Raw genomic sequence first — 27,480 nt, forward strand, 5'->3', positions numbered from 1 at the left:
TTCCTGGCATAAACCCATATTGCTGCTCACAGATCATCACCTCTCCTCTCAACCGAGCTTCCACCACTCTTTCCCACAACTTCATGGTGTGGCTTAACAACTTTATCCCTCTGTAATTTCCACAGCTCTGCACATCACCCTTATTCTTGAAATTTATAGGTGAATCTGTGCTTAAATTTTATAGGTGAATCTGTTTAATTTATAGGTGAATCTGTGCTTAAAAACATTTTATCCTCCAACTTTTTCACTTAATAAATACAATGTTTCAAGACACAAAAGACAAGTTTCAATCAATCTCTTCATCTGTTAAAGATACTGAGAAATATGTCAAGGATGTAAAATTGAACAAAGATAAATATAACAACTATTGGATAAAAACTATTATGGTAAATAATATGAGTTCTTCAATTTCCTTCAGTGGAAGGGCTTTTAGTATACCTGGTAGAACATCAATTAAAGTATCTCTAACAAAAGTTTCTCCTCTCCTTCTAGTAATATATTCAAAACTAGAAAAAGCAATGAAACAAGAAAAAGTATCAAAGAACAAAAACCTTATGGATGAAGCTTTAGAAAGAAAAGATAAGACCATCTGTAATATGCAAGGAGAAATTTGTATTTTTTTTTAACAACCCTAAAGATGTAAATCCTGATGAAATAAAGGATGTTATTATATCAGGTGAAATGACATTTCGTTCAATAGTAGTTAACGATAATTTTAAAATTACCTTTAATATAAAAAATGTTGTCGTTGAATCTGATAATGAAAAAAAGTATATCGATATCGATGGTAATATACAACTGAAAGTATAGATGAATTTCAGTTTAAGTAAAGTTTTACTTTATAAATATGCTAGACTTTCCTGATTCTTCATATGACAAATTTGAGAATTGTCCTGCGTGTGAAAGAGGGGGATTAAACACAGAGTCAAAAGCCTATAAACAATGTATATTCTGTGATTATCTTCTAATTAATGATAATAAAAAATATAAAAAGGAAAATAATTCTTTTAGATTTACACCAAAAATGAATTACTTTACAAGATTGATTAGAGAAATGAATGTAAAGTATGAGGGTGATAACACACCTTTCCTTACAAGGGAAGAAACTGAACGTATAAGAGAAATGTTCAAAGGATTGTTGTTATATATTATTCATGGATGTAATTTTCAGGGAAATATCAACACAAGATATTGTATAAATAAAATAATGGATTATCTTGAAATTAAACCTGAACTTAGGATAAAATATAGAGTTTCTAAAAAAGCCAATAATAAATTAAATAACTTGTTTTCTAAATATATAAATGAATGATTTTTTACCTATTTGGGAAAATAAGATAAAATTTAACAACCATAAAAATCTCCCAAATTCATTAAGATGTCTCATAGTTGGTTCAAGTGGATGTGGAAAAACCTGCTTACTTTTAAAAATGCTCCTCACTCCCAACTTTTTAGATTATGATAATTTAATAATTTTCACAAAGTCGAGTTTTCAACCAGAGTATCAACTACTCTCACAAGGTTTTAATGCTGGTCTTCAAAAGAAGATATAATCGGTTTATTTAAACGTCAAAAAAACCTAAATGATTATAACATTGAAGATATAATTCAACTATTTTGTGATACACAGAGATGTAAAAAGAAATCAAATCCTATAACTTGTATTCTTAGTGATAATACGGATGATATACCGTCTCCCCAAGATTTGGATAAATCAAAAAAGAACCTCGTTATCTTTGATGATTGTGTTAATGAGAGAAACCAAACGGTAATGGACAGCTACTACACAAGAGGGAGACATTCTTCTTGTAATTGTATTTATCTTAGTCAATCGTACTTTCAACTTCCTCGTCGTTCCATCAGAAACAATGCTAATACTTTTATTTTATTCAAGTTAAATTCAATAGATATCAATAATTTTTGGAGAGATAATTGTTCTACATTATGTAGTAAAAAGAAATTTGAGGATTACATGAAGCACACGACTGAAAAATATAAATATATTGTTGTGAAACAAGATGAGATATTAAGGGATATATTTTTTGTTTTATAAACAATTACATATATAAATGACAACTATTATTATAAATCTTGTGGGTAAATCTGCTTCTGGAAAAAACTTTCATAAATCAAGGTTCTTGTGTAGTACAAATGAGAATATTGTAAATTTACTTAAAAAACACCCCGTGATACGCATTGTATCAACAACAACTAGAGCAATAAGACCTGGAGAAATAAAAGGTGAAGATTATCACTATATTTCAGTGGAGGAACATATGCGATTGAGGAATGAAGGACAAATATTTGAGGAGGTTTCTCTTGGTACAACAAAATATTCACATTGTAAGAGTGAGTTAAGGAAACTAAAATCTGGTGGTGTTGGGATATTAGAAACTAATCCAGAAGGAACGAGACAAATTATTAAATATCTGAGCGGGGTGAAGATTTTATCATTTGGTTTTGATGTTGATGAAGAAACTCAACGCAAACGTATGAAAAGCAGAGATGCAAGGATTAGTGAATAAGAAATTACAACTCGCATTAATGTTAATAAAGAATTTGATGAAATATTTAAAGAAAAGGATTTATTTGAACACATCTACTTGAATGATGAAGAAAAGGAAAATTTCCCTGTTAATCTTTACAATTCATTAAATGATATTTTACAATAAATAAATGGATACAAAAGAAAGAGCAAGAAGATTTAAGGAACATCAAGAGTTGGTTTCAAAAGTTGTAAAACAACAGGAAGACATAAAGAAGAAACGCAGACAGAAACTAACGGGCGAAGAAGCATTTGAAAGAAAACAAGAGAAATTTTTTAAACCACTTTTAAAAACTTCCCAAGAAAAAATGAAAGATGTTTCCACAGTTCCCACAGTAGAATATACTCCCAGAAAGCTTCAAATGTTAAAAGATTTCAGTCAAATGACGGAGGAAGAATTAGAGCATTTAGGAGAATTAGAATATGATGATGAAGGTTTATTTCAACAACTGGAAGAGATTAATCAACCCCTGATTATATTGTGAATGCTGTTCAAAACAATGAATATTCAGCGGATTCAAAAACCAAAGCAGGACTCATTCCAACAGAACAACCAGCAATATTTCATCTTGTTCAAGAAAAGGTATTGATATTTAATGATGAATTAAGGTTCTTAAGTTCTGCTCAACCCCCTGTTAAACTAACTCCGAGATTAATGTTTCTTCTCACAAAAGATGGAAGACAAGGTTCAACTGTGAGGGATGAATCAAAGTATATTGATAAACCATTGAATATGGAAAATAATGATGATAGAGTATATATTGATTTGCTGAACACTCTAAATTATAAGGTTATTCTTTCTGGTAAAAGTAGGAAGAATGAGAAAGAGAAACACATTATTCAGGCTTTAAGTATCCTTGGTTCAGGTATTAGTTTTCTTCCAAATGACCCATCGCAATTAGTTAATAGACTGTTATTGTTGTTAGGCAGTAAGAAGGCTGGAAATAACAATTGTTTTAATGAAGCATCAGCCATTTTAGACCAGTTGATGAACATGAAAATAATTAATAAATCTCAATATAAAGACATTTTATCTCATATTAAATAAGATGAGAAGCACAATCCTGAGTTTTAATTTCACAACAAGCGACCACACATCTTCATTCCCATACCCACTACAACTTGACACAACAAAAGAATATGAGGCATCTTTATTGTCCATGGAAACTTATAATACCTTATTTAATATAACCGAGAAAAATGACAAGTTTAGTTATAATCCGGGAAGTGGATACAAAACGATAACAGTCTCACCCGGAGCATACGAGATTTCTCAAATATCTTCCGAAATTGCTCGTCTTATGAAGGAACAGGGTGATGAACCAAAAAATATTGTTATAAACATTCAAAAACATACTTCAAAATCAACGATTAAAGTTAAAAATAACTACAAGGTTGATTTCACAATTGATAATTCATTTAGAGAGTTATTGGGTTTCTCCTCAAAAAAGATTGAAACTAATGGGACGTTTTACAGTGATAATGTCATTCAAATATCCTCAGGAATAAATTCGGTGTTAATTCACTGTGATTTGATTGATGGTGCTTATAATGATGGAAAAAAAGCAAATACAATATTTTCATTCAGCGCATACTCAACCCCAATTGGTTATAAATTCAATATGGAACCTAAAAATTTGGTTTATCTACCTGTGTCAGGAAAAACCATACACAGAGTAAATTTTAGGATAACCGACCAAGATAATCGTGTGATTTCTTTTAATGGAGAAGTTATATCCATCAGAATTCACCTACGTGAAGTTTTCCAATAAATAAATATGATGGTTATTGTGAGGAAACACGAGTTGGGAAAATATAAAATAATTACAGGGGATGGGATGTTCCTTTCCCCGTACTACAAGGGTGAAGGTATGTATCTTGGTAGAGGATACTATAAACCTAAGAGACAAAGGGGTGTCGGACATCAATTTAGAGGAGATGGGATAATTGATACTCTCATGGGTATTGGTTCAACTATTCTTAAACATAAAGATCTAATTGGTTCAACTGCTTCTGCTGTGGGAAATGTAGCAGGTGCTGTAAAGAGTATAAAAGATGCTCAGAAGGAATCTCATAAATTACAAGCAATAAAAGAAATTAAGAAAGGTAAAACTCAGTTGTCCCCCCAAGAACGACAGAAAATAATTCAAATACTTGGATCAGGGTTTCAAAAGTTTTAACATCTTTTTTCCTAAATAAATACAAGTATGGAAGCAATTGATAGTATCTATGATTTGGATGATACTATTATTATCTCAAACTCCACTAAAAAAGAAGATTACTTCAAGGTAAATGCAATAACTGGAACAGACTGGAATACAAATGGTACAAAAAGTTTTGAAATAAATAATCAACAAACCGATTTGAATCTCTCCGAAAGTTTCTTGTTGTGTAAATTTAAATTCACTAAGACTGGGAATAACACAAACGCTACACTTGTAAATGATTTCTTCTGGAAAATGTTTGATAGTGTGCGATTGTATATTGGAACACAAGAAGTTGAAGCGGTAGATTATGTCTCTGCTGTATCTGAAATGATGAAATTTACACTCTATACATTCAGTGATAGAATGGGAAAGGGGTCTGTTGAAGGTTTTATTCCTGATATGTCAACGGGAACAAACACAGACCCTGGATATATTCAAAGGAAAGGAATGTATAATGATGATACAAAAGCAGAAAATAGTTTTACTGTGGCAGTTCCTCTTAAAGGTATATTTGGATTTTGTGATTATGATAAAGTTCTGTATGGTCTTAAAATTAGATTTCAACTACAAAAGAATGATAATGAAAATAGATTGCTTTTTGGTGTTGGTAGTGCTTTTGGTGAACAGAATAAATTTGTAATTGAGGAGATGAGTTGGTATATCAGTGAATATACTCCTAATCTTAAAACAGAAGAGATGTTGAATCGAAGACTTAACTCAAAGAAACCACTCAGTGTATCATACCTCAAAAGAAGATGTCAACACGTTAAACTCAACCAAACTACTTACACATGGAATTTGGGTGTTCTGGAAGGAAAGCCACGATATCTGTGGATGATTTTTAAAAAGCCAGATGGTGATACTGCGACTGATAAGAATAATGCATTGAGTGATAATGCTAAGGTGAAACAACTTCGCGTTTCTCTAGATGGAACATTTTATCCACGAGATAGATTGGAAATTAATTGGGAAAAAAATGATTTTGCTGAAGCATACAAGTCTTACCAAAAGGTGTGTGAAAGTAATGGAAATAAAGAACATATTTTGGATAAGACAGCATTTAAAAGTTTGTATACAATCTATGCGTTTGACCTGAGCGCTCAAAAGGAAACTATAAAGTCTAATCGAGTGGATACTTCCCTATACATTGAAAGAGGAGAGAGTGAAGAAGTTGATACATATTGTTTGCTTTTGGAAGAAACAGAATTGCAGATTAATACAGATAATGGTGTGATGATTAGTCTCACATAATTTTTTGTTAAATAAATGAGTGGCAAAGTACCAACTGGGGTATATGTTAATCAAATCAATCTTCATAAACTATCATCTTGTGTTCAAAATCAAAAGCCTTGTACGATTAACGTTAATACAATTCAGAGAAAAGGAGCAGTAAGAATTGATGTTTTGCTCACAAGAGAACAGGTTAAAATCTTGAATGACACTGGCTCACTTAAAATTAAAATGACAAAACCAATGTTGAAAAAATATTCAATAAGAGAGACGAGTGGAGGATTTCTCCCATTTCTAATTCCTTTATTTGCTGGTTTAAGTTCGGTTGGAGCATTGACGGGTGGTATTTCAACAGCGGTGAAAACTGCCAACGAAAGGAAGGCTCAACTCCAGGCTCAAAAAGAATTGGAAAGACATAACAAAGAGTTGGAGAAACAAATTAGTGGAAGTGGTGCAATTGTAGATTTTGCTGAAAAACTTGAAGGTCTGCCTGATAAAGCGAGATTGTTAGTTGGAGATATGCTTTCTTCTATAGCACAAGCAGGTGTAAAATTAACAAAAAGAGGTAATACATTATATCTTTCTAATAAATAAATGAGCATTGATGAGTGGTTGAAAGAATTTGGAAAGAATACAACATCAAATTTACAACTTGCCAAATATTGTAAGAAATTAAAAATTCATAATGTGGTTATTTGTATGAGAGATGAATTAACAAATGTGCCGAAACATACAAAGAATATTATTATGAACTTAGAAGATAATGATGGGAACGGTACTCATTGGGTTTGTATTTTTAATAGTCAAGACAAATATTATTTTGATAGTTTTGGTCTTCCACCACCTGTTGAAGTCATAAAATTCTTACAGAATGGTGTTTATCAAACATTTCAAGTCCAAGAATTAAATTCCAAGTGTTGTGGTCAATTATGTCTATATGTGTTATTTCAACTCAACAAAAATAAAAAATTTTATGATATTATTTTTAATCTAATATAAATGACTTATGTTGGTAAAGATGGTTCTATCTTTGGTGTATCTCAAGAACTGGATATTGATTTATCAAATTATTATACAAAGGCACAGGCTGAACGACATAAATATAATATAAACAAAAATATTAACATGAAAAATGCTTATAAATTAATAAATTATCCAAGCCCGACTGACGCGAATGACTTGGTGAGATTAAGCGATTTATCACAATATATATATACTTAAATAAAATGGCTGTGTATTCCAAAGATACAGAATTCACAGTTCGAATTAAAATAAATTTTTATAAAGAAGGGCGTATCGTTTGTATGAGAATAGAACAATGGGGGTATGATATGAATGATTTAGGGTATAATTGGTCATTTAAAATTAACCTCGAAGACCTGGAACAATTAAATCAGTCTCGTAAGGAAGAATATTATGCACTTGGTATCGAGAATGAGTTTTGTGGAGCCACGATTAGTAAACAACAAATAAAAGAATTTAATAAGGGTAAATATAATAATGGTTTTGCCCTTGTTTATCTCATGAAAACAGAAAAAACAGGATTATATATAAGTAAGGAAATACAAAATGATTTAACTATGGGAAGATGGGGAGGTGTTTCGTGCCATAATATTATTCTAACATATATTTCTAATACATAAATGACAGCAAGAAGGCTTCAAGAAAATTATCATTTCTGTGTCCAAGCATACCTTCAAGAAAAGGGTATTCGTTATTTTAATAAATATGTTCTACAACAAAAGAATGAGGTATTTTCAATAAAAGATTGGCATTATGCTGATGTTGATAAACCGACAACTTTAGATTTAATTAGAATGTTAAATAATGAAAAAATTATAAGGTTAAGAAAAGGTAAGGCTCTTTTAGAAATTCAAAAGAAATTTTATTGGTTTCCTGTTGTAAAAAAAATTATTTTGGATACAGGAATAACAAGAAATCCTGATGAATATATGTATAATATTCTATGGGGTGTAAACGATTCAAGGATAGTAAGGGATGAGGAAGGAGTTGAAGAAGAGAGGGAAGAGGAGGAAAAGGAGAAGGAGGAGAGGGAGAAGAAAGAGAAGGAGGAAAAGGAGAAGAGAGATAAGGAGGAAAGAGAGAATAGAGACAGGGAGGAAAGAGAGAAGAGAGAGAGGGAGAAGAAAGAGAAGGAGGAGAGGCAGAAGAAAGAGAAGGAGGAAAAGGAGAAGAGAGAGAAGGAGGAAAGAGAGAAGAGAGAGAGGGAGGAAAGAGAGAGAATGAATAAATATCAAAATATGGAAACCAGTGAGATTCAAAAAAGATTGGTGGTATTACAGAAAATAACTCAACCCACCGAGGAGGAAAACAAAGAATTGACAAGTCTATTTGCAATACTTTCGACAAGACTATTAGCATCGACGAGATATGGATTTTAATTCAAGTTTTTTCTTAAATAAATGGAGGAGAGAGTGAAGGCATTTCTAAGGATTCTTTATGTTTTAAAAATTAAGATTCAAATGTGCATGTTGGAAACTAAAAAGGTTTTTGCACTCTGCAGGAATTTTTCTCATAAATAAATGAGTTATTGTCTCAAATGTAAAAAGAAAACTAATACTAAAAATATTTCATGTATTAAAAGTAAAAATAACAGGGTTATACAAAAAGGTATATGTTCGGTGTGTGGTTCAAAAAAAAATCAATTTATCTCCAAACACAAACTCGGAGGAGATATACAAAAGTTTTTATCAGGAAGTAAATTTACAACTACTGGAATACCAGGGGAATTACATCTTCCAGGGTATTCTTTCTGTGGTCCAGGCACAAACTTGGATAAAAGATTAGATGAGGCAGACAATCCTAAATCCTGGAGTAAACCAATCAATAGAGTTGATGAAGTGTGCATGAGACACGATATTGATTATGGGAATACCACAACGTTGGAAGAAAAGCATGAAGCCGATAGAGAAATGTTGTATAATTTGTCTCTGATACAAAATCCAACCTTGAGAGAAAAAGTTGATAGGTTCATCGTGAAGAAGATGATTAGTGCTAAATTGAAACTTGGACTTGGAAATTCAAAAAACGTATAGGCTCTAATGATGCCATTAAGACTGAAGAGCAATTAGCTGATGAATTACATAAACCAATATTCACAAAGTTTCAGAGAAGGAAAGTTTATTCCAAGGAAGTTGATTATATCTGGTCTGCTGATTTGATTGAACTCAATAATGATAAGGGGTACAAGTATGCTTTAACCGTTATTGATTTGAGGAGTAGATATGCGTGGGTTGTCCCTTTAAAAAACAAAACAGGTAATACTCTTATGTTAGCTTTTCAACAGATATTTAATAAAAGTAAGAGAAAACCTAAAAAATTGTGGACTGATGAGGGTAGAGAGTTTTATAACAAGACATTTATGAATTTTCTAAAAAATAACAGTATTACATTATACAGTACCTTTAATGAAGGGAAGGCAGTTGTTGTTGAACGTTTTAATCGTACCTTAAAAGAGAGACTATATAAAAAATTCACACAACTCGGTTCACAACAATGGTCATCTTTTATTCAGGATATTGTGGATAAGTATAATGACACGATTCACACGTCAACAAATATGAAACCATCAGAAACATTTACAAAATTAAAATATGAAAAAGAGATTAATGTCAGAAAACCTAAGTTCAAAGTTGGTGATATCGTAAGAATATATAGGTGGAAATCTCATTTTGAAAAGGGTTTTACTGAACGATGGACGAAAGAACTTTTTAAAATTGTTGATGTAATAGATACAGTTCCTTGGACTTATAAAATATATGATTTGGAAGGGGAAGAGATTTTAGGTTCATTTTATTCACAGGAATTACAAAAGACAAAACTAAGCAGATAATACACCTTTGTGGACACTCGAGGGCCAAGTTCGAGGTGTACAAGTATATAATGTGTGTCAAGGGGTGGACGTTCTTAGATCTGTGAACCCCAAACACAGAATCCTCAACTGAATAGTCAAGGCTTAACTTTTGTTTGTGTGTGTGTGTGTGTGTGTGTGTGTGTGTGTGTGTGTGTGTGTGTGTGTGTGTGTGTGTGTGCAATGGGAGCAATAGGTTGGCGCTTCACTCCCTCCTACTATACACCGTTGTGGACACTCGAGGGCCAAGTCCGAGGTGTATAACAGTATATAATGTGTGTCAAGGGGTGGACGTTCTTAGATCTGTGAACCCCAAACACAGAATCCTCAACTGAATAGTCAAGGCTTAACTTTTGTTTGTTGATGTGTATGTGTGTGTGTGTCCCAACCCTCACATTCAAAATCTCAACCCCAACTCAATCCTCACCCAACACAGTCTTTTTCAAAATGAGATTTCCACCTATATATATATATATATATATATATATATATATATATATATATATATATATATTTATATATATATATATATATATATATATATATATATATATATATTTATATATATATATATATATATATATATATATATTTTACGTTTTTTTTTTTTTCTCTTCTTCCAATTCTGTCTTTTAAGGCTTTCAGGTTTGATGACATAGAAAGAGGGAGTAAGAACTTTCTTGATAGGTTTAAATCCCAAAGAGTGGTAGCATTTCAAGTCTTCAAAATAACCCCAACTTTCCAAGTCTCCAAGGTAGTTATTTAAACCATCAAGGCAGAACTCATTTACTGATTTTTTCAAAATTTGTGAGTCTCCAAGGTAGTTCCCATATTTAGAACCATCTTGGCAGAACCCTTTTCCTGAGTCTCCAAGGTAGTTATTTAAACCATCAAGGCAGAACTCATTTACTGATTTTTCAAAATTTGTGAGTCTCCAAGGTAAAACTTGTATTCTGGCTCATCAACGTATAACTTGTTCAGTGGGTATTGTCTTGATAACTCACAATGAGTACTATTGCTGTAAAACTCTTTTTCAGGATTTTGCTGGTCTCCAAGGTATAACTCTTTGGTTGGGTCATCAAGGACGAACTCGTTCTGTGGGTCTTGGTCGCTCATAAGGTCTTCAACCAAGCCAACAATTTCGCCCCAAGTTGTAGCAAAAGCAGTATTTTCATTTCGTATTTCAGACACAATTTCCTGTGAGAGAAAATAATAATGTATTAATTAAGTTATTTAATTATTAAATGAGTATGCTTCAATCAAAGTTTGAAAATAGGAAAATAAAAATCTTACCTCAACAGATAAGAGGTTTGAATCCAGTTCATCAACTTGAAGGTTTAGTTCCATACAAGACAGAGAGTTCCAAGGAACACCAAAGTCATCCCACTCAAGGTCTTGCTCGTTCTGTAGGTCTTGGTCGCTCACAAGGTCTTCAACCAAGTCAACAATTTCGCTCCAAGTTGTAGCAAAAGCAGTATTTTCATTTTGTATTTCAGATACAATTTCCTGTGAGAGAAAATAATAATGTATTAATTAAGTTATTTAATTATTAAATGAGTATGCTTCAATCAAAGTTTGAAAATAGGAAAATAAAAATCTTACCTCAACAGATAAGAGGTTTGAATCCAGTTCATCAACTTGAAGGTTTAGTTCCATACAAGACAGAGAGTTCCAAGGAACCCCAAAGTCATCCCACTCAAGGTCTTGGTCGCTCATAAGGTCTTCAACCAAGCCAACAATTTCCCCCCAAGTTGTAGCAAAAGTAGGCGGGGCTTAGGAAAAGTGGGCGTGGCTTAGGAAAATACCTTACGAAAAGTGGGCGGAGCTTAGCAAAAGTGGGCGGGGCCTAGGAAAAGTGGGCGTGGCTTAGGGAAAAACCCTATGAAAAGTGGGCGGAGCTTAGCAAAAGTGGGCGGGGCTTAGGAAAAGTGGGCGTGGCTTAGAAAAAAATACCTCATGAAAAGTGGGCGGAGCTTAGCAAAGTGGGCGGGGCTTAGAAAAGTAGGCGTGGCTTATTGAATACCTTGTGGAAAGTGGGCGGGGCTTAGCAAAAGTGGGCGGGGCTTAAAGAAAAGTGGGCGGGGCTTAACAAAAAAATAACCTGTGGCTCAGGAGGTGGTCAAACAAGAGCATTAAGAGAAGTTTATCATTTCGTAATGGCACAAAAGGGGTATCTTAAAAAATATAAAGATTCAAATGTTTTGTTTGTCAATATTTTAGATGGGGATTATTGTGCAAAGAAAATTAAACTATTGAAGGAATTTGAGAATGAACAAATCTTTTATAGGTTCAATGAGTGAGCTGTTCAACCCCCAGGTGTTCAATTCAATGAGGTTCAACCTCCAAGTTAAAAGGGGAGACAAATAAATATACCTTGGGATAAAAAGGGGGTTTATTTTTAGGGAAAAAAAAAGGGAATTGCTGAAAATCCCCCATTCATTTACATGGGGAAAAGTGAGCCAGAATCAGTATTCTTACCCTACTGAGCCCACTACAGGGAAGAAAAAAGAAGGTGTCATTACCTCTGTTGTGCAAGGGATGGAATTAAATAATCGAGCATCTTATTCTAACATCGACTATGAAATAACCCATTCATCCACTCTTCAGCTCCTAAGCCAACAACAATATGTTGTACATTAAACGTGATATTTTTCTTGTTTGTGTCAAAATTTTCAACAAGATTGAAGGGACGTCCAAATTTTTGTTAAAGCTTTCGTCCACCAGATTATCTGAAATAAAATCCATGCGTGTGATTGTTTCTGCCAGGTAGTAACACCACTGATCTCATTGTGAAGAATTCTGGGCCGATAGTCCAAGCCTGTGGTGCAAAAGTCCACGTTCAGCTTCACTCGAAAAACAAGAGCAGCCATCAAGGAACAGGAAACACAAATGCAGCTTTTGTTGTTCTAGGTTTGTTTACATGAGTCACCTGAAGACTCGCATGAGGATTCACACAGGAGAGAGACCCTACAAATACATTGTTTGTAACAGGACATTTTCACAATCGGGTTCTTTAAAACGTCACATTAATATTCACAATGTGGGAGAGAAAACGGAGCTGGAAAGGCCCTTCAAGTGCAAAGATTGTCATAAAACTTTTTGCAATTAAATGCTTTAAAGGTTCATGTTCGAAATCATACTGGAGAAACACCTTACAAGTGTAAAGATTGCCACAAGGAATTTTCACAATCAAGTTAGTTGACAAAACACTTGAGGGTTCACACGGGTGAAAAAAGTTACAAGTGCTCTGTTTGTAACAGAGCGTTTTCTCAGGCAAGCGCGGTGAAACAACACTTAAGGATTCACACGGGAGAGAAGTCCTTCAAGTGCACGGTCTGCAGGAGGGATTTTACTCATTCATCACATTTATATAAACACCGAAAATTACACTCGGGAGAGAAGCCCTATAAGTGTTCTGTGTGCAGCAAGGCTTTTGCAATTTCATCGCATTTATCTCAACATCAACGAATACACAAGGGCGAAAAGCCCTTCAAGTGTTCTGTTTGCAGAAAGGCTTTTGCTCGTTCATCAAATCTATGTCAACATCAAAAAATACACAAAAGAACAACAAAGATGTGAGAACAAAATATCACAGCTTTGTCCTTGAAACATGATCCGAGAAAGGCGAGGGTTAATAAGGGACTTTGAACCCCAGGAGGACTCCGTTTCACCTTCCGAAAACATCGGAGTGTAGATGACAACCAACGAGCGAGGAAGAAGATATTTATACAGGAATTTGACTTGAATCGTCACACGAAATTTTAATCGTTGCAAAACAAATTCCACACTTCATAATGGCAGACAAAAAAAAAATTACAGAAGGTATATCAGCTTGTGCAGATAATTAATTGGGGAAGCCTGGTGTTGGCTTTACTGTGAGGGTGGCTACCTTAATATCTTTGGGTCTTGATTTGGAGCCCTTGTCATGCTGTGAAATAACACCAGGTGGATTGACTCAGCCTGTCATCCTTCTGAGGTCAGCAAAAAGACTAGCAGCTTGCTGGAAACATGGGGCACACTGCATCAGAGTCACAGCTGAGCTCCTAGCAATTATACAACCAGCAAGCCTCAGCCTGCATACAAAATAATCCATCCATCTATTGGGACCATACTCTGTGCAGAGCATTGGTGCTGCCGAAACAGACTCCTTGGTATCAGACACAATCCTGGATGGGTTGCTACTCTGACACAGAATACCAGCATGCTGGCACTCATTTTGCCAACCTCAGAAGGATGACAGGCAGAGTCAACCCCACCTGGTATTAATTCAACAGAAAAGTGGGGTTTGAACTCAGGATCATAGGATCCCAAGCCCACCACCCTTAAGGGGCTGTCACACCTTGACGTTTTAGCTAGTGTATGGCAAGGTCTCAAAATGTATGTAAAACACTGGCGTACGCTGAACTATTGATGTTTTTTTTTTAAAGTTTTGGGCGTGTAATAACGTGTTGGACGTATGCATAACATATTAGTAACATACACAGAACGTTTTCATCACATATAGATAACTTATACCAACGAATGCTGAGCGTGTTGTCGGCGTTCACAACCTATGCCTAACGATAGTCTAACTTATGCATAGCGCGGCAGCGTATCGCCGACAATCACGTGGCGTAGGCTATTCATAGGCTTCGGCTCGACGATTAGAATCATAACTGCACTAGACATCGAAGTGTGAAGCCGCTGTCACACCTTGACGTTTTAGCCAGCGTATGCCGACGTATGAAAAATTTGCCGAACCAAGCTGGCATACGTCGAATACGTTATGGTTAAGTTTGTATACGTTAAGAGCATGCTGGCATATGTCCTAGTTTTCTGGCATGCGTCGTCATACGCAGAGTACGTCGAGAAATTTTCAGCATGTTGAAAATTTCTCGACGTACTCGACGTATGACACACGTTCCGCATATGCTGGCATAAGTTGTAGGCACGCTATGCGATCGTTGACACACGTCGACACACGTTACTTGTAAGTTACTCATAAGTCGAAACGCGTCGAGGTAATGGTTAGCATCAGTGTTCCAGACTCCCTGGTTTTTTTTTCTTTTTTTTTTTTTCTTCGGTATGACGGTGATGTTGACACTTCGATTTCTAGTGTGGTTATGATTTAAATTGCTGAGCGGCAGCCTATTAATTATATTATATTATAACCGCACTAGAAATCGAAGTGTCAACATCACCGTCATACCGAAGAGAGAGAAAAAAAAAAACAGGGAGTCTGGAACACTGATGCTAACCATTACCTTGACGTGTTTCGACTTATGAGTAACTTACAAGTAACGTGTGTGGACGTGTGTCAACGATCGCGTAACGTGCCTACAACATGTTACTCATAGGTTAGAAATAAGTTTCGGGTACGCTAAACATTAACTCGACGTGTTTCGACTTATGATTAACTTACAATTAACGTGTGTCAACGATCGCGTAACGTGCCTACAACTTATGGCCAGTGTTCTGCGGAACGTGCGAGTCATATGTCAGAAAATTTCAAGCATGGAAAATTTGTCTAACACCTCGGCGTACTACGACGTATGCCAGCGTACAAAGATGTATGCCAGCATACTATGAAAAAAAGCCAGCGTACTACGACGCATGCCAGCATGCTCTTAACGTATACAAACTTACCCATAACGTATTCGACGTGTGCCAGCGTTTTAGCCAAATTTTGCATACGTCAGGCATACGCTGGCTAAATCATCAAGCTGTGACAGGGCCTTAACCATTGAACCAACATCAGGCATGTACAAAATAATAATAATACTTAATTGGGGGTATTTCAAATGTAGCTGAGAGCATTGGCTGAAAAGTCATGAAAACACATCCCAGAACAAGGATTTTGTAAGACAAAGGCAAAAATACCCTCTTGACTTAGCCAGCGGACATTGCAATTAAAGTATTATACCAGCCAGACATCACGTTTAAAATGAAAGGAAACGCCGTATTTCTCTCTGACTTGCAATATAAAAGCAAAGATATGATAAAAATTGTGGTTGTCATTTAATGACCAGCAGGCCTTCATGATGCTATATTTTCTGGCTTCAAAGTCAAATTTATACATAAAAATCGCTGACGGTTGAGTTAGCTATAAAATAAGCTTTATGATATTCACAAAAAAACCCCCAAAAACAAATTTAATGTGACATTGCACTCTCTGATGTCTTTAAGCTTCCACTGTTGTTGAATATGAGAGAAAAATATTTCTGTACAAAGTGTAACTTTATATGTGTAATTTTGACAATACAGTATCTTAATTTGTGATATTTTTTTTTGTTGTTGTTGGTGTTGTGTTGCTCTTTGTAATTATTTTTTTTATTTCGATTCAGTTTAACAGATGTGTGCAACAATGGTTTTTGCAATGGCTACATTAGAATGGTCATTCAAGGCTGCCTTGAGTACTTTGAGGTTGATTTCCCCTTCCCCTTGGTGATGGCTTGGTTTTTACTAGCTTCAATCAAAATCCGTCAAACAGTTGCCTTCAGTTGGGTTGGAACCCCCAATCTCCTGGCGGCCAGTCCAATTTCATCATCACAACGTGAACCCTCCCACAGGTATCATCTTGCTATATGTGAATATAATAAGTGAATCACTGCCTGACATTTGTGTAAATTTCCAGCATGATTGGATAAGAAGTGCTTATTAGATACAAGCAAAAGTTAAAGTCAGGTTATTTTTGAGGTTTAGCTTTGTAAGTGCTTGTGCTGTTTACATGTAAGAGTGAAATTACAAATATCGTTGAATCATTATCATAAACACATGTTCAGTGGACCACTGTTTATTGCATCAGTCAGTTAGGATTTCCAACCCATCTCCCTCCACAAAATAAACAGACGTAATTTATCGATGGTCCCTCATTGTCAAGGATATCACTGCCACTTAAAATGATTCATTAAGTCAAATGTACCATGTATAACACAGGTAGGTCACTGTGAACCTTTTGCAATAAGATCATACAGTTGACCCCATGTGTGAGCCACAATGTTTGCTAATATAACACTTTGTTCTCTAAGTATAGCCTTTGTGTGAACACATGTCTGCTTAATTCTGAGAAAGTATATGTGGGCAAACTTGTTGTGAAATTCCGTCTGCTCCAGGCATGGTTGAAACGTCTTGAAGGGATGTCAGGCTCGGCATGGTGAGACGGGAAATCGATGAAGAAAAGTACGGATGGTTTTTCTGATGGAAGACAGAATGGATGATAGAAGAGAGAGAAGTGAAAGGGCAAATAGTGTGTGTGAGTGTGTGTGTGTGTGTGTGTGTGTGTGTGTGTGTGTGTGTGTGTGTGTGTGTGTGTGTGTGTGTGTGTGTGTGTGTGTGTGTGTGTGTGTGTGTGTGTGTGTGTGTGTGTGTGTGTGAGAGAGAGAGAGACAGAGAGACAGAGAGACAGACAGAGAGAGAGAGAGACAACATGTAGATTGTGTACATGAAGGGGAGGGAGCAAACAACCAAGAGCTTGTTGGCACAGCTTTGGTCTATGAGGTCAGCGGCTCTATCGTTCAGTTGTGGAGCTTCCAGATGTGAAGTTTTTGTTATCGATTATGATGCAGAGAGATGCAGTCTAATGAGATCACAACTCCCACACCTCAAGTTCCGCTTTGGGACGTTGAGTTTTGATGAAGACTTGCGGACTTTTTGAAATTTGTGGTGAATCCTCGTGAGAGGTCTATGATGTGTCAACATCTGCGGCAACCAATCAGAAACCACGTGGGAACTGTTTCTACTTCAATCACGCTACTTTTCCAATACACCAGAATCCTTGTGTTTTTGCCGTGTGGGGGTAAGAATTGTGAAAGATGCGCTGTTTATTGCATGTTGGATTGAAGAATCTTGGAGAAATAAAAAAGAATTGATGGGAAGAGTTGGAAAAGTTTGAGATTTTGCTGCCCAGTGGCGTGAGCTCGATGGAGAGGAGAAAAATATCGCGAATGACTGGATTCTCATCAGGAATGCGAGGGTTAATTTTCATTTAAAATTCTTCATGGAGGCATGAAATTTGACAGAAATAAGTTAACTGATGCACAAATCATTAGTGACTGTGTACTCAATTAGATGATGCTTTGTAACAACCACAGTTCGCTTATAGTTTGCAGTGCTGCGGTTATAATATTTCTGGGAGTGCATCTACTGACGCGAGAAAAATGCACCAAAATAGAAATATAACTTGTAGTACAAACTACAAGTATAAATCTCCTTCTCTGGAGTCGTATTTTTGTACATTCAACCCTCAAAACAGAACAATATTTTGCATGTAGGACCGACCAAGGACAGCACAGCCTACACACAGCTAAACAAACCCTGCTCTTGTGTGTGTGTGTATATATATATATATATATATATATATATATATATATATATATATATATATATATATATATATATATATATATATATATATATATATATATATATATATATATATATATATATATATATATATATATATATATATATATATCCCCTCACAAAATGTGGAGTGGTTTTGATGGAAAACAATACCCTTAGTTCCTGGCACAAGCTGTCTGGTCATTGATGGCCTGGCACTCATTATGGTAATGGAAAACCTCTGGAGACCAAGACCTTGGCAATTATGCAGACAGATTTATCCAAACATTGGACACAGATAACAAGCATATTCTGGGCTCTGACTGTCAAATGACTACTCGCTGTACTACCTCATGTCTGAAGTGCAATGCGATCCATCATCCTTCCTCCACCGGATCCTGTCACAACCCGAACGCTCTACTATCACTCATCAGTGTGAAACTTTAGCAAGCTGCAGCCACTAAGACGGATATAAGAAAGACCTCGCTTCGTCGACAATCGTTTGTGAAGAGGCGATACAAAACATAATGGACTGCATTGAACAGATAGTGGACCCTTTTTCCCCACCTAATGATGAGCTAAGTTGCATTACTTCTGGGACGATCACCTCACCACTTATCAGGGATGATCTCATGAATGCCAGAAGTGTGAGTCAACAGGCTTTAAAGAGTTTTATAAATGACCGGTTATACAGCAACAAGGTTGGCTTCCATGAGCCAAACAAACTGCTGAAGTTAAAGCATTCGTTGACCAAACCATGGTTAAGATGTCGAAATGCGGTAAGTGTGTGTTACTCAAAGCTGAATGACATCTTTTCAGTTAGATGCTAATCATTGTGCAGCAGAAGTCTGTTGGTTTAAAGTGGATGTTGACGTTTTCTTTGGGCTCGGTATCCTTCCCTCTTGTAGCTGCTGATGGATCACTGGTGAAAACCGACAAGAGCATGCTCCTCTGCCACCTTGAAAGAAAATATCCATCTGCATTCGAAGAAGCGGTGCAATATGGTGCCATCATTCTGCTTAGAATGGCCATCATTCGTTCCCACTCAACCATTCGTTGGCATAGCCTGCCACATTTGGTGCTCTCGACGATGACATTCTAAAGAAGCATCGTCTCTACCTTATCGACCAGGTTGTCAACGTATTGACATCGTTTTTGATAGATACCCAGAACTATCCAAGTTTTTCAAGCATCAAAAACATAAAGGTGCCTTGAGGCAGAAAATGAAATGAGAAATTCCTTAACAATGGCAACATTTCCTCAATGACAGCCGAATCAAGGAAAACTTGATTTAATTCATTTTCAGATACTGAAACAGCAATGCCAGCATACTGAGCAAATGATGCTTTTTCGTAAGCCATGGTGAGACATGTCACAAACTGATGAAGGATTGCATCTGTCGAGTAAAAGAGTTGTGTGGTGACCATGACGAGGAAGACACCAGACTCCTTTTGCACTTCCAACATATAGCACATGATTCACCAAAATCAGTCGTCCAAATGAGAAGTATGGACACACATGTGGACATTTTATCGGACACGTGGACAAATTGGATATCAGTGTACATTTTCACACCAGCAAAAAGAAAAATAATCGATCCATCGATGTGAATAAAATGCACATCTCCCTCAGAGAAGATGTATGCCAAGCTCTCATTGGCTTGTATGCTTTTTGGGAATGTGACACGACTCATCCCTTTCGGCGGGAAAGGTTTAAAAAAAAAACGACTATGTGAACTGATGTTGATCTCTCCGGCGTATTTTGAAGTATTTACAGGGCTTGACCAAAGTTTTGCTCCCCCAACTCATTTGAGGGAGTTGCTTGAACGTTTCATCTGCGAACTGTGAGGTTAGAAGTGTCTGTCGACAAAGCTTGGAATCGCTTGTTCTGCCTTGGGCTGAATGATGAGTCTGAGGTCTGATTATATTATCAAGTGGCAGTGTGCCATTGTGCCTGACTCCAGAGAATCGACGCACCCAGTCCTCCTGGCCATGGATGGAAGGTCGAAGGAACTACACTCAACCTGGTTTGAATGACAAAGATCCCACCCCCAAATAGATTCATGTGGTGCAATGTAAATGTGTGAAAACAGGGTTCAAAAAAAACAAACAAACAATGTTCGTGGAAGTGCAACGGCATCCCATGCACTGACATTTGTGATTGTGTAAATTGCAGAAACATAGACAAGTCAGTGATTTTTGCCAAACAAATTGCGAGACATTGACCTAAACTAGACAATCAGTCTTAATACTGTACTTTTATTTCTCTATTTGCATTCAATATTTTTCAGTTCTCCCTCTTCAGGAATAGGATGATTTAAGTTTAATAAACTGAGCAACTGTTTCAATAAAATTTAGTTATGGTTTAAGTAAAGGTTACTGAGCATTAAACTTTCGGAATCCTGGGCGTGTCCTTTTTAAAAAAAATTTATCATGTCAATTTTTTCTCACTGGATAATCATTTTTATTCTTGTGCAAATTTAGAGTTACATTTCAAGTTTACTTTGTAACTCTTCTCAGCACATAATTTGCATGCATTTCAATATTTATAACTTGTTGCTTATAAATATTGAAATAAGAAAATACAATCTGTCGTTTTGCTGATGAGGATATTAAGGGGAGGTGAGAGAGAGAGGAAGGGGTGGGGGTAGGGGAGGGGGGAGCAAGGGGGGGAGAGAATGGAGGAAGGGGTAGGGGAGAGAGGGGAGCAAGGAGGGGTGAGGAAAAGGGGGAAGAGAAGGGAGGGGAGGGGTAGGGAGAGAGGAGAGCAAGGAGGGGTGAGGAAAAGGAGGGGGGGAGAAGGCGCCTCACCAAACGTTGCTATACACTCTGGGAGGGGGATGGGGGTGGGAGAGAGGAGAGGGCTTGGGAGGAGGTAATCATGAGGGGAGGGGTTCTTAACTTGCGTTTGGTAGTGGAACATTTAGAGAAGGGGAAGGGAAGAGAAGGGGAGGAGGTAGTGCAGGATTGAACGAAATGGGGTACGTTAAAACAGCATGGAAATATCCATGGTGGGTGGAGAGGGGAGGAGGTTTGGGAGGAGGTAAGCATGAGGGGAAGAGAATGTGGTGGGAAGGGAAGGCAGCAAAAGGGGAATGGAAGGGCGATAAAATGCACCCAAACAGCAACATTTTCTTTTTAACAGCCAGGTTTTATATTTAACCAGGTGGGAGCATTTAAAACCCATGCTATCTATCTACCAAAGGCCTGTCTGCATCCATGCATGCTCGCATATGGGCTGTTTCACAGTCATGGTCATTTCTGGTATTTTGTACCCTTGCATGCTAAATAGCTAAATAAGAGGCTGTAGTATCTCTGTCATTAGGGCCAGTAGTTGGTACTAGTGATGGCACAACTTGGACCACTTTTTATTTGACAAAAAATGTTAATTTTTTGGCAGAATGGCATAAAAATTGCAATTTTTTTGACAAATAGCTGTCTCATTTTCTCCAGGTACACTGCATTCACAGTGTATAAACAAATAAAAGTAGAAATTGGGACTTTTATTTGTTGTTGCATCAATTTAATACCTCTTCTGTACTTTGTCCACAACATATTATTCATTTCAGACTATGAATATTTATTTCACCCTCAATAAATATGTCCCACCATTCGTCCGTCAAAAAATGTCCTCTCCGGAAATGCATATTGTAGAATAATTTTTTTATATAAATAAAGGGTCTTTTAAAAAGTTTATTGTGTGTATATACCTGCACTGATATTATGCTACAAAGTTTGAGTGTAACCAATAACCTTCTATTTGCATGGCCTGCACTGATTGCCTTACATGTGTCCGTCAAAAATGTGTCCTCTCTGGAAACACCTAAACTGCCACGTGTTATAAGGAAACTACTTGCTGGCTATAAATTTTGATGTTTTGTAAGGTTGACATGGTCATGAATATCCATTATCAGTAAAAGGTATTTACATTTATGTAATTTATCTTGTTACAACACTGAATGTCCATGTCAAAAATGTCCTCTCCGGAAAGTTATTCAATGGCATTCAACAGGAGATTAATCACATGAAATGACATTGAATTTTGTACAATTATTGCTTCATCCAGCACAATATTGACTAATTGTTTATAAAGTATGCTGAATTTGATTACTTTTAACACATTTACTCTAGTTTTTGAAGGCTAAACCTGGGCTTCCTGGAACATGCTTAGTTGTCTGAGAAAGAAATATGACATAATTCTCACCGTATGATCACTTTTTGCAAAAAATAAATATGTAGTAACATCTGTCATCACATATAGTTACACCCAAATAATAATATACAGATATTTGGTACAATACAAGCCATAAAAGAGCCCATAATATTACTTTCCGGAGAGGACAAAAATATTTGACGTATGTATGCCTGTTCCTTTATGTAGATTTTCTACTTTTCTGCTTGCAGATTAATCAACTGCTGGTGGTGGAAAACAGTGGTTGCAGTTAGAATAACCTCTCACTCTCCTGTAGTTGTAGCACTTTACTGCTATAGTGGTTACTGCTTTAGTACTATACCCAAACTATAGTGGTAAGGATATAGCTTGGTTATAATATTGGTAAAGAATGATTATGGCAGTAAACCATAACTAACTGTTGTTATTACAGATCCAGATCAAGTAATAAGTAATCACAACAGCTGTGCACAAACAATGTCACAAACTCTGACAGTCAAGTTTAATTGGACATGTCATACACGTTCTCGTGCGAGTGCTAAAGATGCAACTCCAAGCAGCATTCCCCAAAGTGCTGCTGCAAAATCTCGCCGCAAATTAAAGGAAAAGAATCCAGATAGACACAAAGAATATCTCGCCAGAGATGCTGAAAGGAAGTGAAAACATTATGCATCAACTTCCAACAAGAAAACAGATAATGAATTGAATTGTGTATTTTGTATTGGCATTATAAGATAAATGTATTACTTTGCAGTTATATCTTGTACAGAATGTATTGCTTCATGTCAAAAAATTATGTCCTCTCCAGAAGAAATATGTGATTTTCTTCATATTTTTCATTGTGGTGGTAAACTTTTATTTTCAGAGATAAATTAGTAAATTTTTCAGAATATGTAGAAAAGTACATGTAGTTTTAAAGTTTTGTACTAAATTCCATAATATGCAGTGCTATTAGTGACAGTGGTAATTAATACATATCTTTTTCTGGATATTTGAAACTTAGTTGTCTTTTATTGATATTTCTACAAATATACTTCATTTTTATACTGAATCATAATTCCCGTAATGGAATAATACTTGTGGAACATATGGAAACCACTGAAGTTTGATAGTGTTGTTATTTTGTGGTTATAGTTGAATTGTATTAATGACTGTTGTAGTTTAAAAAATACTCTCCAAACATCCTTGGGGTATTAATTATTTTTAATAAGAAATATTCATTCAGATGCTCCAAAAATTTGGATTTAAGTATTGTAAACAACAATGTTGGATTTGGAGAAATAAAATATAAAAAAATAAACCAAAGTCACCTGCAGGGTGACCCGTATCTTGCCAAAAGGTGACCACGTGTGACTTCTTTAAGGTCACACTGAGGTGAACAGAGCTGCTATCCACCAGGAGCGACTCCTTGAGGAATATCTGCCTACGAGAGATTCCGATGAGAATCGTTCTACAGAGTAACCATGAAAAATATGCTTTTGCCTCAATGTCACCAAATGACGTCATAATGTCTCAAGCTTGACATATCTAGAAAGCACTCATCGAGGTGTTCAATTTGAGGTACTACACGATATGGTTCCTAAAACTTGAAAATTTGACCTGAGGCGCTAACCATGAAGGTCAAGGCCAATCGCCACCAAAAATTAATCAGCTGAGCGCCAGACCATGAACTATATTCCCATGAAGTTTGAAGACGATCCGATCAAAATTACTCAAAAAATAAGGGTTTCGTCAACTCCCCTGATTTGCGACAAAGTGACCTTGACCTTTGACCTTGACCTTCAAAATTTTATGCGCTGAAAGGGACCTCTATAGGCCTCTGCTATGCGAAGTTACAAAAATTTCCAATGATAACTGTGCTCTGCAGAGTGATTTATACGTGTTTACAGACCAAAAAAACAAAAAACATATGAAGGTCAAGGCCAATCGCCACCAAAAATTAATCAGCTGAGCGCCAGACCATGAACTATATTCTCATGAAGTTTGAAGACGATCTGATCAAAATTACTCAAAAAATAAGGGTTTCGTCGACTTCCCTGATTTGCAACAAAGTGACCTTGACCTTTGACCTTGACCTTCAAAATTTTGTGCACTGAAAGGGACCTCTATAGGCCTCTGATATGCGAAGTTACAAAAATTTCCAATGATAACTGTGCTCTGCAGAATTTTTCATACGTGATTACAGACAAACAAAAAAAAAAAAACATACAAGCTAACTAACATATCTTACAAAAACTTCGTTTTGGCAAGATAAATATTGAGTTTGAATTTTTAGTGGTTGTGAGACAAACTTGGTGCCCATATACAGTGACCTTTGCACCCCTCTGGTCAGCTCACTGAATCTGATTCGTACATGCTACCCTATGTGGAAACAGTTTTAAATTCTAAACTAAACCGTCATTCCTGAGCAATCCCCTCAACAGAGGAGGAGGGGTGGAGGAGCCGGGGGAGGAGTGGGAGAGAGAGAGCGGGAGAGGAAAGGGGGGCAGGAGAGGGGAGGGGTCGGAGAGAGAGGGGTGGGGGGATTCCGGCAGATGTAACGCCCAGTTTAACGGCCATCCGAGAAACGGCACACACATTGATGAATCACTCTGCCTGTGAAACACTAGGATGACAGTTTATATCTGGCTTGGGATTCAAACCCAGGCTCGACAGCTTTGAGCGAGCATGTATACTTCCTGGCTCTCCTTCCCTGATGTGGCAATTATTTGCTTTGTAACGATTGAAAACATTTTTTTCTCGTGGTAATCATCAAATTTATTTTGCCTTCCCAACTCTGGAATCAAACCGCGGTATCATCATCAAAGCTTGAAGAGGACTCGTCAAGTGGCTTCACCAAGAATTCCAACGAAACGGTTGAAGAAACTTTAAAAAGTGAAACATTTAATATTGTATATATATCTGTCTACGTTGAAATGACGGGTTGTATAATGGAAGAAGATTGTACTTACAAAAAGAGCAAACATGATGTCAAACAAAATTGCACATTTTTAGTGAGCGAACCACCGCTCGACGCATTGTACAGCCAAATGCAGGTGAGTGGGCCCTGAACTTTGGTCAAGTCGATCAATAATTCAGTGACTGCGAATATTGTAGACCACTCACAAGGTGGCTTAAGCACTCAAGCAAGCACTCCAACAACACCCGTGTACGATGGGTATGGGGGACAGGACGGATCACAATACTCTGTTGCGGTAGTTTCTTTAAACTAGCATATACCCGTGCTCCGCACGGAGTCGAATGGGTGACAAAAGGTGGATGAGGCATAATAGTTGATGTTATGGGAAGCTGGGGAGGGTGTCATTAGGGATGTGATGCACTATGGTTACCTGTCTTTAGTTTTCTAAAGGACCTCCCTGTGGATGACATTTTGGGTGAGTGTCTTGTTGCTGAATAGTCCTTGTGAGAAATTATTGTCCACTTTGATAGATATATAGGAGTAACCTCTTGCACGTGAAAATGCAACATATAGTTGGCCATGGGAGAACACGGGGGCTGGGAGGTATATTTCGAGTTTGTCAAATGTTTGGCCCTGGGATTTGTTTATGGTCATCGAGTATGCGAGTCTGACTGGAAATTGTATCCTCTGCAGTGTGAATAGAAGCTTGGCGTCTGATGGGGCAAGTTTAACTCGCGGGATGAGGACTGTTTGTGTGACGTGGCTTCCTGTGAGGATTTTGGCATCTCGTACGTGCTCATGGAGGTGTCTAATGTATAGTCTTGTGCCATTGCACAGTCCTTTGGTAATGTCTAGGTTGTGTAATAGCATGATTATTGCACCTGGTTTTAAAATGAGGCGATGCGGTGGCATGCCGGTTGGGGTGATAGAGTGAAGGAATTCCATGGGGTAGTTGTTGGCTTCATTTTCATCATGTGAGATGGCCTTGTCTGCACTGGTGTAGGTTTTTGGTAGACCTGGGAGTTTTTTTTATGACTTTGTCATTCAGCGTCAATGTTGTCTCATTGAGTGGTGTCAGAATCACAGTGTTGGACAGTGCCTGAGGATCAGTTAAATTTGTGAACACAGCATCCACTCTGTTATCTTTTTCGGTGATGATGTTGCACTGGGGTGGGATTTCGATGGATGATGGTGGTGCATTGGTCAGCTGACTGTGGAGTTCGCCGTTGCCTAATTGTAGGAGCCATTGTGCATAGTGTTGTTGATTTTCATGTGTCCTCATATTTTTTGTCAGCTTCACAATCTTGAAATGTGGCCATAGTGCGGAACGTTTGAGGCAGTTTTCAATAATGACAGTTTGTGATTATTTTGGAACAGGTAACACTTGGTGAAAGTCTCCTCCCATGAGGAATGCTATTCCTCCGAATGGGGCATTTATGCCAGTGATGTCTTCTAACATTCTGTCGATTGCTTGGAGAGCATTTGCTGGGACCATGGAGGCTTCATCAACAATGAAGAGAGAGACTGATGGGAGGTAATGGGCTGCTTTGATACTGGAGAAATGTTGCAGGTGCTGGTGTCTAGGACTAGCACAGGAAGTTTGAAGAGATTGTGGACAGTTCTTCCTCCAGAGAGAAGTGTGGCGGCAATTCCTGTCCATGCAGATGATGCAACTTGGATGGATTTACTCCGGAAACAGGTGATGAGTGTGTTATACACTGTTGTTTTGCCACTCCCGCCTGTACCATCTAAGAAGTAACATCAACTGGATGGTGTATGGTGTTGAGAAAGTGAAGCCAGATCTTGTAGCACTTGGTCAACTAAGGTGCGTTGGTCTTTGTTGAGGCGCATTAAATGGGTTTGGGCTTTTTCAGTTTCTGCTGCAATATCGATGTCTTCTGAGGGGAGATGTTCAGTATTGAGTGGGTTAACATCTGGTAGTCCTAATGCTGATAAACTTGTACCATTTTGTTGCAGAGACATGTTGATATCTTGAAGGTCTAATTGTGTCGCTATGTGGGTGGAATATTGGCGATGGGTGTAATCTTTAATCATGGCATTCTGGTGTTTTTCCCAAAGTTGCTGGGGGTTGGTTGGGTCACAATATATACAAATGGTGGTGAAAAGGGATCGCAGCTGTTGCGGCATTTGGAGGAGAGTTGCTTCAGAGAGAGCTTTATTCAATTCGGTGTCATCAATCAGGAGGTGTCTACGTATACATGCTTCTTTGAATGTGTCA

At 37.0% G+C, this 27,480-nt stretch overlaps 1 long non-coding RNA gene and 1 pseudogene across 1 annotated transcript in view; one reads left to right on the top strand and one right to left on the bottom strand.

Annotated features, from left to right (window-relative positions):
* Positions 1-17,688, top strand: part of LOC147025101 (uncharacterized) — a 33,720-nt gene extending 16,032 nt beyond the window's left edge. The window contains exons 3-4 of the long non-coding RNA XR_015058851.1: positions 16,299-16,401; positions 16,945-17,688. This is a non-coding gene — a long non-coding RNA (uncharacterized LOC147025101). The remainder of the gene's footprint in view (positions 1-16,298; positions 16,402-16,944) is intronic.
* An 8,523-nt stretch (positions 17,689-26,211) lies between these two features.
* Positions 26,212-26,993, bottom strand: LOC147025102 (uncharacterized; annotated as a pseudogene).
* Positions 26,994-27,480: the final 487 nt, after the last annotated feature.

Source organism: Eptatretus burgeri, chromosome 6 (assembly GCF_056783735.1).
Source record: "Eptatretus burgeri isolate ZD-2024b chromosome 6, Ebu_testis_v1, whole genome shotgun sequence".
NCBI lineage: Eukaryota > Metazoa > Chordata > Myxini > Myxiniformes > Myxinidae > Eptatretus > Eptatretus burgeri.